The sequence below is a fragment of the Eptatretus burgeri genome, chromosome 10, assembly GCF_056783735.1.
Source record: "Eptatretus burgeri isolate ZD-2024b chromosome 10, Ebu_testis_v1, whole genome shotgun sequence".
NCBI classification, from domain to species: domain Eukaryota; kingdom Metazoa; phylum Chordata; class Myxini; order Myxiniformes; family Myxinidae; genus Eptatretus; species Eptatretus burgeri.
In genome coordinates, this window is record NC_140970.1 from 57,593,351 (window position 1) to 57,608,058 (window position 14,708).

A 14,708-nucleotide genomic window follows, 5' to 3' on the forward strand; every position below is an offset into this window, starting at 1 on the left:
CTGGAGGAAAGAATCCATTTCTAAAAGAAAACCCCATTTTCATCATAATATTCAATGTGCTCACTTACAAAATGTTCTACCTTACCAGCACAATATAACATCACATTGCAAAAAAATCGACTAACCGTAAAAAAAAACACAACACAATTACCTGTTTCCTCTGGTTATCGTCCTCATTTTCAATTTCAATTTCAATTTCCTCCTCATTCTCCACCTGCTGCAATCCCCGTTCATCGCCTTCCATTTTTTCTTCCTCTTGTCCCTTCGGTGAAGAGCTTAACGTTGCATCTTTGTCTTCATCCTTATCAGCTAAATGATAAGGTGGTTCCTCATCTTCCTCCATGTTTTCTTTTGCAGGCCAGACATTGGAAGAAGTTCCTTGAAAGAAAGTTCAATTTGCACAAACATATGTACCTCATGTGTTTTAGTCATGAAAAAGACTACAATTGGAATCCCAAGAGAAGAATTGTAAATTTAATGTTTTGTTGAGTTGAGGTCTAATTTCCAATTGAAAGGGCAAACTTTTTATCTGGATCATGTTGTTGTGACAGTTTTCAATGACGAAGAAGTGAAGACTTTTTTTTTTAATATGATATGTATTGTAACAGTCACCGGTCCGTCAAGTTGCCTGGTTCAAATCTGATGAGTTGCTTAGCAACCAGCTCAGCCACCCAGCACAGAGATCTCAGGTTGGGTCCCACACCCAGCGTCGCGTTACCATGCCAATTGAAATCTCTGTGCTGGGCGAATGACAAGCCAAGGCAAACAATGGACAGATCTTATCTTTTATTCGAGTAATCAAATGCCCCCCCCCCCCCCGATGCGGAAACCATCGTGGTTCAAGACCACGGCCAATCTCTATCTCAAACAGATTTCCCGCAAACCTTAAGATGAAACCACTGCAAGCAAGCAAAACAAGCCGAAGACCAAGTCAGATTCAACAAGTATTAGTGGTGTGGTGTGATGGAAGCACAAATATACAAAACAAGCCATCACAATGATAATTCATAATCCCAATAATTAGTTGACCCCTACCGAATATGCGCCCTTGAACAGTCCAGGCAAATGAACAGAACCTTAAATAACATACGACTTAAGGCCTCAGACACACATGACAAAATACTCTGATCGCCACAAACACAAGCAGGGTTTGTTTAGCCCAAAGACGTTTATTTCCTTGAGGTTTGGCAAAATAAAAACACTCCTCCATTTCACCTCGAGCACCGGCACATGACCGGAAATGACGTCACATCGTGGATAAAAACCGGACATGTGCCAAGGCTCGAAGTCTATTGGCCTGAGGAAACCTGCTGTGAAGTGGGTAAGATGTCGCCTGAGACCGGTTCTGCTCTTGCTTGTTGCTAAAGTTAGCAGAGTAGATCTCGTTTAATTTTTGATTGGAAGTGCCTTTCTTCTTTAAAAAAAAACAATAGGGTGTCCCAAAAAAATATACAACTTTTAAAATGCTTCGTTTGATCCTAAAAAGCAGTAATTTTGTCACTAATGCTTCATTTCTTGTTGCAGAGACCCTGTAGTTTATTTTGATACCAAGCAAGCGCCAGAAAAATGCCAAGACTGACCGTACAACAACGGACGAAAATTCTTGAACTTTGACACCAGACGAAAAGTGTCATACAGGTGCAACGTCTTTACTCGAGACATTTCGGTATCCACTTGCGCCATGCACCAAACTTTCGGACAATAAAGTGCACCATCGCAAAGTTTACCAATGTGGGAACCATCTGTGACCTTCGCAAGGGTCACAGTGGTCGGAAGAGGACAAGTCGTAGTGAAGAAAATGTGGAAATGGTGAGACAGGCGGTCGTTAAGAGTCCAAAAAAATTGATTCGACGACTTTCTGCCGAGACAAACATTCATAAGAGCACCGTTCAGAGGATCCTTCGCCAAGACATTCATGCCTTTCCATACAAAATTCAAACGGAAACGGTGCTTACTGATCAACAGAAATGCAAACGACTAGACTTTGCAAATTGGTTCTCAGGAAAGTTGGAGGAAGATGCAGACTTCTTCAAAAAAAACTTCACATGACGGACGAATGCCATGCTCACTGGTCCGGGGAGGTAAACAAGCAAAACTTTCGGTACTGGGGAACTGAAAATCCTGGTAATGCATCAACTGAACTGGTGCCTCGATCTGTTCTCAAAGTCACCATGTGGGTGGCGGTTGGTTGGTATGGGATAATTGGTCCATACTTCCTTGAAGATGACCAGGGACGCACTTGCACGGTAAACCAGAGGAACTATCGCGAAATGATTCAGGAATTCTATCTGCCTGAGCTATGTACTTAGGCCCGCAGGAGAAACAACCTGATTCAGATGAGAACCCAGTGGTTCCAGCAGGATGGGGCACTGCCCCCATACAGCCAGGGAAACAAGGCGTTTTCTCAACCAACATTTTGAGGGCCACTTTATCTCTTTCTACGAAGACGTTGAGTGGCCACCATATTCCCCTGACCTTACTCCACCAGACTTCTTCTTGTGGGGGTATCTCAAGGACAGGATCTATGGAAACCCTAGGCCTCAGACTCTTGATCAGCTGAAGGAAAACATCCACCGAAAAATCCAGAACATTCCTGAGGAAACGTTTCCCAAAGTGATGGAGAACATGACAACGCGTTTGCAGGCAGTGATCGGACAATGTGGAGCCTACGTCGAGCATGTGGTCGAAAAGAAAACGATTCTATCCCAAAATTTAAATGTTGGTGGCAAATTTGACATTGGTACAATAAACTTTAACCTTTCAGCTTTCTATCCAGCCATATATCTTTTTAAAAAATGTTTTGACCATCCTCTTTGCAGAAGAAAAGTTGTATATTTTTTTGGGACACCCTGTATGTAAATATATGTCATTAACCCCCCCCCCCCACTGGAAGCAGAATGTCTGAGTGGAAACAAAAAGTATGGGAATATTCGACGGGATATTGAGGGTATTGGGGTATCATTTATATGAGAAATATTGTTGAGGGGGTGGGGTCAGGGGATCCCTCATGAAAACGCCCCTTAATATAATTTACTGGATGATGACGTCATTGGCATCCAGATAGGGAAAATAGTTTAACTCGTCAAAAAAGAAGATTAAAAAAAAAAACACATGTAAAGTAAAGTTTAAATTACCTTTAAAAACACATTACCTTTAAATGTGAAAAAACAAATTTAACTGATGCTTCAATGGAGTAGGGTATGCCTGGAACATATGACATCAAGAATTAATGCTCTGGTAACACATTACCTTGGTATGCTTGGGAAACACATCACCTTGGTATGGTGAGGACGGAGGTACAGACGTACAGGAACAGGAGGTATTAACTTTTAATCTCAGCAGCATACCAACGATCATGTTTTCCTTTGTCCGAATGTGTGTATATATATATATATATATATATATATATATATATATATATATATATATATATATATATATATATATATATATATATATATATATATATATATATATATATATATATATATATATATATATATATATATATATATATATATATATATATTGTTACGGATTCGCGCCCGCCGGCGTGCTGACGGCCACGTAACTCGAATCGCGGCACGTCGCCCACCGGACGGACAATCCAGTCGTGACCCTCTCGGACTAACGCCGGGAACCAGTCACGGGTGGACCTTTCGGTCTCACCGCGATCGAGCCAATCAGCCCCCGCGTGGGATAGGGTTGCTCGCCAAATTCGACCTACCTAAGTACCCACACGGAGGGTAGACCGGGCGGTCGCACCTCGCCGCAGGTCGACTTCGGACACGGGCCACTTAAGCGACCCGTTCCGTACTATCGGGATAACCGAGCGGTGTTATTCGTCGACCTCGACGGTTCGGTTAATTATCGGGCGTATTCAGCCCACTACCAACCCTTTACGTGAAGCAAGATGAGGATTCAATGAAAGAAATGACGAAGCGAAGCGGGAAACAGTTCAACACAAAGCACATTTATTCGCGATGAACGGAAAGCGGACATATACAATTCCACCAAAAGCACATAGAAAAGAACACAATGCAATTTACACAAAAAGCAAATGCGACAATGCAGATCTACTACCGATTACGCGAGCACACGGCAACACTTATACAATTTTACTTCACAGACGGCGCCGACAACACATACCCAAAACCAAGGAAAAGAACACCCTCAAAGATGAGGCGGGCCTGAGGCCGAGACCGGGTCGGGCCTACCCGTCTGGTGATGAGACGCGGAGCGGCGATGGTGCCTCAACTCCGCGGGCCTCGCGGACAGTGTCTGGTAGGGGGTGGGAAAGGGGCCCCCTTGGTCGCACTATCTCAGCGCGGGGGGAAACAGGAGGGGGTTGCTGATGCTCGGGGTATAGAGGATTCCTACTCTGCCTCGAGTCCCGCGACGAGCGTCTCCACCTCGGCCAGGTCGCGCTGTCGGCCTCCCTGGGGTGCAGCTCCCTGCACGACGCGAGCACCCCCTCATCTGCCCTCGCCGCCTCTCCACAGCTCCGTCCCCTCCGCTCCGACTCCAACGCACACGACGACCAGCTCCTTCTTGCCAACTCCACCGCCCGCGAAGTCTTAACTCTCTGTTCACTTGACTGACGAACGCGGTCGCTTTTATAAGCCCCGTGGCTTCGCTCTCTCATCTTTGACCCCCTCCCTTCGACCTTTCACCTCGCTCCCCATTGGCCCGAGAAAAAGTGGGCGTGAATGCTTTTTGATCCATAAATTTGCATATATCGATCGCCCTCCAACGCCCTGGGGGCGGGGCCAAATCGCCCCTCGCTCACCGATTGGACGGAACAAAAGTGGGCGTGTGTCGTTTTTGAAGTGGAAAATCCGTGGTTTTGTACACGCTGTTCGGCGCGCGCCCTGCACGAGTCCAACACCGGTACCCACAAGCGGCGCAAGAACGGTGGCGATGCGACGGTTGCGAGGTGTGACGTGAAGGTCGTGGCGGTTGTGGTGAAGCGGCGTTGTGGTTGGTGGTTGTGGTGGTGACAATGGCGGTTGGTCCAAAATAAAGATAGAGAAAGAAAAACGGCTATCCTGAAGAGTCGCAGCACGCATAAATGACATGTATTCCCACTAGACAACGGGTTTGGGCCTAACTACACATATACTTACCGAGATACCTCACCTAAGGGACCTGAATGGTGGTTTGCGAATTTGGTAACCACAACACTACCCCTCCCCTTTACAGACTCGTCCCGAGTCGTCAAATTTTCGTATTGCCATCATGTGTAGTTTTCCCCTAGTACATTTTACCTACGGATCCCTGAGTGCGACATTCATGGTATTCGTGTCCCCAAAATAAATAACCTGAGGGCTGCGTAACTACCTAAACAAACTCACTCACACGGACGACTTAAATAAAATTGCCGGCGCGAGACAGACATGCCGGGGGCGCACTCATATTTACAGTACATCTTACCTTAACTTACAAATTTTACACTAAACCATGGCCCAGGATCAATGAACTCTGCAAAAGAAAAGCAGTTAACAGGGAGCCAGGCTGCTCGCATGCAGTCTCTGGCTCAAAACAATGCAGGTGACAGGGAACGTGGCTGGCTGCTCACACGCAGTCCAAGGCCTTCCCTTTTGAACTGAACGCAGTGAACCACAACGGTGCATGGGCTGCACAACCGTTGTCTCCGTGCCAGCTCAAGTGGCACACGCAATGAACACAACGAATGGATGGATGGATGGTTTGAACACAAACACGGTGCACGGGCCGCCACTGCAGGCCCGTGTTGTAGCTGCCAACAGGGTAGTTCTTGCAGCTTGCAAACTGTTGCCTTGATCCTGGCGCACATGGCAATGAACAGGGGGGGAAAGCAAAAATTGAACGGGGCTGGTGAACGTGGGCAGTGGGCATGGCATGGCAAAGGCAGCAGGCAAACACAGCCCGCAGAAGAAGGCCGCTGCAGGCAAACACAGCCGGCAGATGAACTGGCCGGCACAGGCCTTGAAGTAACACAGCTGCAGATGATCCGGCCGGCACAGGCCTTGCAGCACAGCAGCTGCAGACGAAGTTGGCCGGCCTCCGCCTTGAAGCAAAACACGGCCAGCCGATGAAGTTGGCCAGCTCTTGCCGTTCAGTGGAGGTTGGTGGAGGGAGTGCGGTGGTGCTGGCCACTTGGAGGGCGGGCTCGGACCTACCTACCTGTCTCCCTCCCACCTATCGCCTTTGCCTGTCACTGTCTATACCCACTCCCTTAATTTGTGAAACCCCAATTTAGCCCCAACTTATTTTTATTTTATTTTTACTTCCCCACTATAAATCGTCCCCTAACCCCCTTTATCGTACTTGTTCGGCTAACCTATCCTGTCACCGAGCCTACTCCCAACCCCTACGTTCCCTTCCCGGAGGGGAATAAGGGAGAGCTAGCGTCCTGTGTCGAGGCCCAACGAAGCCTCAGAATGGCCTCCCCAGAGTTCAGCGATCTAACCCAAAGTGGGTCCAGCGGCCCACAACGAGAGCGAGGGGATGGATGGTGCGGAGGGGTACATCTCCTAATCTACCCTATCCATTTAACAGTTAAACTACCCCGGGGCTTTCAACAAGCGCCTCTCGCTTAAACTATTGGTTCTAACAACCCAGATTCCCGTCGCCTGTGTTGGTGTCCGCACAATTTCGGGCCTCGCCCCCCAATTTTCTCTCCGTGCCCTCACACGGTCTCCTGGCTGGGACACGTGGCTCCCTTTGGCAGGCACGACCCTCTGCCGAATCTCCCGCTATGGCACCCCCGGGCACTACACTGCCTCCGAGCCTACCAGCTCCCTAACACCGGGGAGTGCCCCCCATGGCACCTCCCCTGAAACGCACACGTGGCAGGCTGGCTTCCCGGGCCCCTTTCCGAGGGTCACCCGTGCCCACAACACTGCCCACGCGGCTAATGGCGCCCCGGGCCCCCGCACCAAGCAGGCGCACCCGTGCCCACTACTCTATCCCGGCCCCCCATGGGCCCATGGCCTACCGCGGCCGACTAGCCTGGTGCCCGGGGTACCCACTCAGCGATACTCACCTTTCGCAGCCACGCTCCCAAGCCCGTCAACAGGGCTCCTGCACCCCTCCAAATGGGTTTCGAGCCTACACTCCCACCAACAACAAAACGACCTCCATTTTTGTTAATTTGACTAACCCAGCTAACTCACTTTATACTGACCCCGGGGTCCCTTGGGCGGGAGTCACTCCTCCCCCCCAATCACTCATCGCACCATGCATTCCCCATTCACTCCATACACACAGACCCGCTGGCCTCACTCACTCACCAAGCACATGCTTCCACTTCACTCACCAACTCTTCAACACACACACACACACCACTGAACTCTGCCATCCTCCAAACTACATCCCCTAACTAACTCGTGCTCCCACGTCGTCCCTTAAACTAGTAGCATGTTCCATTTAACCTACGTAGCTAAGCTACGTCCCCTCTACACATCCAAAGTCTGTCTCTGTCTCCAAAATCTCATTAATTAATTTCCCAACCTAAAGCTCACTAAATCCCTCTAACTCATCCATTCCACGGACTCCATGAGGACTTACCCCTGCCCCATGGAGTCGGTCTAGCTAAGCTAACCCTTCCCCCTAACTAGTTTCCATCCTGTGCCCAGGTAAGGGGGTCTTCCACCCCTTGCCCAGGAATCCTGTGCACCCGAAAGTGAGGCTTGCTTTTTTTTTTTTTTTTTCATGCGCATCACCAGCGCGGCAACTCGCGCACTTTGCACCTGCCCGTGACGTCATGCAGCTGCACGTGTTCCTCGTCCATCCTTGGACGGTACCATCCGGCAGAGATACCCCTCCTGCCGGATTCCAACCCCACGTGCAGCCATGACGTCACCGTGCGCATAAAAAAAAACACAAGCCCCACGTCTCGAGGGGTTCCCCACGCGAACACATGTGCTTTGCCCGTTGGAGCTTAACACACACGATCGCGTGGAGAACCCGTCCGGTCCAAATCCGTTTACCTGCCTAAACTTTGTCCGTCCGCGGGATCGGCAAATCCACCGCGTGCGTTTCCGGACCGGGACTTCACTCTCGCAAGCGAGCACGTGGCGGTCTCGTGCGTTGCACAGCACGAACCTCGTGCTCACTGCTGGGCGAACCCGGCACGGTCCCCGAAACAACTACAGCCGCTACTCGGCTTTCTCTCCTCTGTCGCCGTCTCCGTCTCCATTCCACACCCGCATACCTGCGTGTTAGGACGCACACAGTCCACACCATTAAACTCACACCGGGAGACGCGGCTGCGTGCTCCCGCATGCCAACCGACATCTCCCTCACATACCGCTCTCTCACACACACGGTCTCCCTTACATAACCCATACCACTCACACGTGGTGCTCCATTCATACAAACCACTCCACTCACACCCGCGGGGGCACTCACCCGCGGTGCCTCACTCACACTGGCCGTTTCGTCCACACACACGGCCTCACTCACACACGGTGCCTCATCCACACCCGGCGTGCTGGGAAGCACGCACTCTGGCACCATCGCCACCACACCACTCACACACGGGGTCGCTTCCACACACAGGGGCGCACTCACACCCTGCACCACACACACAGGGACAACCACACTGGGGATTCGTGTCCCCACAAGGGTCTCCGGGGCCTCTATACCCCCCAAGCTCTCCGTCAACCTGTCCACAGCACTCGTCCCCTCAACCTCGCAAAGCACGACCGAACTCACCTGGTCGTGACTCGCCTCAAGGGGGCATACTCCCTCCCCTCGTTCCTGGAGGAGGCCATCCAGGTGCTCGCACTGGGTCCCCACACGCTCCGCGAGCTCACCCCCATTGTCCTCCACTACCTCCGTGTGTGTGTGCGCGTCACTTACCCCGTCTTCATCGTGTTTATTGGTCTCTGCTTCTTTCTGGCGTCTTTCCCTTATCTTTATGTAGGTCAACCTTGCTTTCTCTTTAAGTCGCTCCCGTCCTTCCCTGTTTTTCACTCCTTGCTCTTTCACGATCTCCGCGTACCTCATCCTTGCTCTCCGTATGAATTGTTCTTTTCTCTCCCTCGCAATTACTTTCACCTCGTCTCTTGTCTCCCGAATTACTTTTTCCTTACCCGCCTCCACCGCGGGCCTGTCAGCCGCTGCGCCCCCTTCCAGCTCGTTTGGTCCCACACGTGGAGTCGCCATTCCCAGCTCCCTGGTCACGGCCTTCATGCCCGCCTGCAGGCATCGGCCCATGTTCTGCGTCTCCCCCCGGAGCTTTTTCATTTCTTCCTTCATTTGCTGTGTATTCGCATCCATCGTCGTTTTCACTTCATTTGTATTTGTATCCATCTTTTCGTTCATTTGTTGTGTATTCGCATCCATCTTTTCGTTCATGCCTTTCATTTCGTTTGTATTTGCATCCATCTTTTCGTTCATGCCTTTCATTTCGTTTGTATTTGCATCCATCCTTGCTGTCATTGCCGCCAGCATGGCGCATAGCTGGGCCATGTCGGGTACGCTTGGGTGAGTCGTTTCGGCAAGGGTTGGGGAAGGGTTTTGGTGGAGACGGGGGGGGGGGGGAGGTGTCATACACCGCGGCCGCTGCCGCACCCATTTCGGGCTCTGGGTTCAGTTGGGCGAGTCCGTGTTCCTGCACAATCAACATTTCCTGCTCGGGGATTCATTCCATCCTGGACCATGGATTCTACACATTCTACATCCATTTCTAATACCCCCGGCTCCCGCTCGCCTTGAGACGCCATCTTGCTTCTCGTGAAGGGTTAATTTAACTCGCTCGTAATTTGGAGGGAATCGGGGGTCGCTTCTCTCACCCCTGGACCGATTCCCGTGAATTTAATTGGAGACAGGAGAGCCCGTTTTCCTGTTCTCCGATACCAGTGCCGCGAGGAGGGCGATGAATTTGTATCGCACGACCTGACACCAGTGTTGCGGATTCGCGCCCGCCGGCGTGCTGACGGCCACGTAACTCGAATCGCGGCACGTCGCCCACGGACGGACAATCCAGTCGTGACCCTCTCTGACTAACGCGCCGGAACCAGTCACGGGGTGGACCTTTCGGTCTCACCGCGATCGAGCCAATCAGCCCCCGCGTGGGATAGGGTTGCTCGCCAAATTCGACCTACCTAAGTACCCACACGGAGGGTAGAGCCGGGCGGTCGCACCTCGCCCGCAGGTCGACTTTGGACACGGGCCGCAAGCGACCCGTTCCGTACTATCGGGATAACCGAGCGGTGTTATTCGTCGACCTCGACGGTTCGGTTAATTATCGGGCGTATTCAGCCCACTACCAACCCTTTACGTGAAGCAAGATGAGGATTCAATGAAAGAAATGACGAAGCGAAGCGGGAAACAGTTCAACACAAAGCACATTTATTCGCGATGAACGGAAAGCGCACATATACAATTCCACCAAAAGCACATAGAAAAGAAGAACACAATGCAATTTACACAAAAAGCAAATGCGACAATGCAGATCTACTACCGATTATGCGAGCACACGGCAACACTTAAACAATTTTACTTCACAGACGGCGCCGACAACACATACCCAAAACCAAGGAAAAGAACACCCTCAAAGATGAGGCGGGCCTGAGGCCGAGACCGGGTCGGGCCTACCCGTCTGGTGATGAGACGCGGAGCGGCGATGGTGCCTCAACTCCGCGGGCCTCGCGGACAGTGTCTGGTAGGGGGTGGGAAAGGGGCCCCCTTGGTCGCACTATCTCAGCGCGGGGGGAAACAGGAGGGGGTTGCTGATGCTCGGGGTATAGAGGATTCCTACTCTGCCTCGAGTCCCGCGACGAGCGTCTCCACCTCGGCCAGGTCGCGCTGTCGGCCTCCCTGGGGTGCAGCTCCCTGCACGACGCGAGCACCCCCTCGTCTGCCCTCGCCGCCTCTCCACAGCTCCGTCCCCTCCGCTCCGACTCCAACGCACACGACAACCAGCTCCTTCTTGCCAACTCCACCGCCCGCGAAGTCTTAACTCTCTGTTCACTTGACTGACGAACGCGGTCGCTTTTATAAGCCCCGTGGCTTCGCTCTCTCATCTTTGACCCCCTCCCTTCGACCTTTCACCTCGCTCCCCATTGGCCCGAGAAAAAGTGGGCGTGAATGCTTTTTGATCCATAAATTTGCATATATCGATCGCCCTCCAACGCCCTGGGGGCGGGGCCAAATCGCCCCTCGCTCACCGATTGGACGGAACAAAAGTGGGCGTGTGTCGTTTTTGATCCGTTTTTGAAGTGGAAAATCCGTGGTTTTGTACACGCTGTTCGGCGCGCGCCCTGCACGAGTCCAACACCGGTACCCACAAGCGGCGCAAGAACGGTGGCGATGCGACGGTTGCGAGGTGTGACGTGAAGGTCGTGGCGGTTGTAGTGAAGCGGCGTTGTGGTTGGTGGTTGTGGTGGTGACAATGGCGGTTGGTCCAAAATAAAGATAGAGAAAGAAAAACGGCTATCCTGAAGAGTCGCAGCATGCATAAATGACATGTATTCCCACTAGACAACAGGTTTGGGCCTAACTACACATATACTTACCGAGATACCTCACCTAAGGGACCTGAATATTGGTTTGCAAATTTGGTAACCACAACAATATATATATATATATATATATATATATATATATATATATATATATATATATATATATATATATATATATATATATATATATATATTGTTACGGCTGTGGAAATTCGCATTACACCATAAAGAGCCCGTAGGTGAGATATCTTGGTGGGTGTATGTGTAGTGAGCCCTAACCCATTGTATAGAGGGAATTTATGTGATTCATCCGGGCTGCGACGCTTTGAGTCAGTCGTTTTTCTTTTTCTATCTTTTATTTCAAACACACAACATTTCAACAACCACGCCATCCCCATCACAGCACCAACCACACTACAACCACGCCACCTCCACCATCTATGCTACCACATCTTCGCCACTCGCCATTCAACAGGCTCCGTGCGGTTACGATCTCCGCGGAGGAGCAAACAAAAACCAACAAGGACGCTCGGTGGGCTTTTCCCACCTGTTTTTCCCGTCTGACTTCCCCGCGCTTTGGAGTGGCGGAAGAGCGATGCAGGTCAAAGGTCAGAGGTCATGTGAAGGTGGGGCCTCTTTTTGGGGGAATAATTCCCTGGCTCCGAGCCCAAAAACTGACTCCCTCGGCCCCCGGACGGAGTGGGGTGGAGGGAAAGCGTGAGGGCACGCCCCCTTCGAGAAGCTTCTCCAAGAAGCTCGAAGGGAGGCGGGGCCGAAAACGGGGCGGGGCGGAAGGGCGGAGTCCCGCGCGATAAAAGACTAACACGGGCGGGCGCAAAAAAAGCTCCCTGAAAAAGCTCCCTGAGAGGCTCCCGAAAAGAAGGTTTCCTAAAAGGCTCCCTCTCGCACTTTTTCTTCCTCTTCATCTTGGCTGGTGGTTCGGTTGGTTGGTCATCAGGGAGAGGTCCTGCGCCCGCGCCTTGGCGAGCGGGCCTGTCACAAAGGCACGGACGGGAGACGCGGCAGCGCCCGTTACGAGGTGGACCTGTGCGTCCGGACGGGGAGTGCCGGAGAGGGTTCGCCGGCCGCAAGAGAGGTCGGGGCCAGGCGCGACCACGCTGACGGTCACGGGAGAGGGACTCACCAGAGACAAAAGGGAAGTCGCGACTTTCTTTCTTTCTTTTCTTTGGGGTTATGGTGTGAATGTCCGTGGGTGGCACCAGTCTGGCTAAAGTAGAACTGTTTAAGTGTTGCCGTGTGTACGCGTATTCGGTTGTAGCTCTGCATCGTTGCTTTTATTGTTCTGGTTACAATATGTGCATTTTGATTGTGTATTGCTGTAAATACGTGCCTTATGTGCTTGTTTGTGTGTGCGTGTGAATAAAATGCTTGCTTGTTGAACTCTGCCCGCTCAGCTTCGTCTCTTTTCCTCTTTTATTGACCCTCCATCCTGCTTCACGTAAAAGGTTCGTAGTGGGCTTAATACGCCCGGTAATTAATCGGAACCGTCGAGGCCGACGATAACATCGCTCGGTTATCACTGTAACACGGAACGGACCGCTTAAGCGGATCGTGTCCGGAATCGGCCTGTGGCGTGGTGCGATCGCCCGGTCGACCATCCGCGCAGGTACTAAGGTAGATCGAATTTGGCGAGCAACCCTATCCTGTGCGGGTGGGCAATTGGCATGGTCTTGGTGGGGTTAAACCCCCACCCGTGACTAGCTCCCAGCGTTGTTCCGAGAGGGTCACGACTGAATTGTCCGTCCGGTGGGCGACGCGGTCGCGATTCGAGTGACGCGGCCATCCTCACGCCGGCGGGCGCGAATTCGCACTATATATATATATATATATATATATATATATATATATATATATATATATATATATATATATATATATATATATATATATATATATATATATATATATATATATATATATACACGAGGTGTGTTCAAAATTATCCAACCTTTGTTCATAAAAAATACTCGTATCCAGATACAACAAACTTTCACTAATCTCCTTCAAAGTAGTCCCTTGGGCTGCCACACACTTCTTCCAACGGTTCTGCCACTGTCGGAAGCAGCGCTGGAACGCCTCTTTTGGGATGGCGCGCAGCTGGTCCGTCGCATTCCGCATGATGTCTTCTCTGGACTGAAATCTGGTCCCTTTCAGGGGCATTTTCAGCTTGGGGAAAAGCCAGAAGTCACACGGAGCCATGTCGGGAGAGTAGGGAGCCTGACGAAGCACAGGTGTGTTGTGTTTGGCCAGGAAACTCTGTATCCAATGTGAATAATGGGCGGATGCGTTATCGTGATGGAGCTGCCAATTGACCACTGCCCACAGGTCCGGCTGTTTCCGTCGCACAGCGTCACAAAGGCGACGCAGTACCTCTTGGTAGTATCCTGCATCAGTAGGGTCCTCACTTGGTCAATGACGATCTCATTTCGGGTTGTTGAGGACCCACCAGAACGTGCTTCACTTTCCACTGATGTGCGACCATCTTTGAAGTTGTACTACTTTTATCTGTGTGGTGCCCATTGCTTGGTTCCCGAAGGCCTGTTGAATCTTGCGGATCGTTTCCACTTGGGAATCGCCAAGCTTTACACAAAATTTGATGCAGTAGCGTTGTTCAAGTTTTTCCGTCATTTTGTCAAAAACGAAAATCCGACGCCGCTCACTTACACTTCCTCACTCATCGGCGGTCTGTCGGCGATTGACAGCTTCTGCAGGCGGGAAAATATTTACGTATATGAATTAGGATCGCCTACATACGTGCACCAAACCACGCCTCCCTAGCTTCATTTGTTTACGCACGAAAAATGAAGGTTGGATACTTTTTGAACACACCTCATATATATGTATGTATGTATGTATATATATATATATATATATATATGTATGTATATATATATATATATATATATATATATATATATATATATATATATATATATATATATACATATATATATATATATATACATATATATATATATATATATATATATATATATATAGTAATGGAAATGGCCCTGATTGGACTACTAAATATAGGAATAGCTCAGATCCCCCATTAAATGCATGTTTAGCTCGGTTGTATGGTAAAATGGACGTTACATGTGTGTCAGGAGGTGTAAGAAGCTGTATTATTGTTGTGCGGTGGTGGTGGAACGAGAGCTCCCTCTTCTTCTTCCCCATCCCGAACGAGGCCCCACCCAGTCGGCTGAGAGTGTGTGGCCAAAAAGAGGA

At 50.4% G+C, this 14,708-nt stretch overlaps 1 protein-coding gene across 1 annotated transcript in view; it reads right to left on the minus strand.

Moving 5' to 3' along the window:
• Positions 1 to 242: 242 nt before the first annotated feature.
• LOC147018643 (sperm motility kinase 2B-like) overlaps positions 243 to 14,708 on the minus strand; it is a 136,450-nt gene continuing 121,984 nt past the window's right edge. The window contains exon 26 of the mRNA XM_085898530.1: positions 243 to 378. The gene's annotated coding sequence lies outside the window, so the exon portion shown is untranslated. The remainder of the gene's footprint in view (positions 379 to 14,708) is intronic.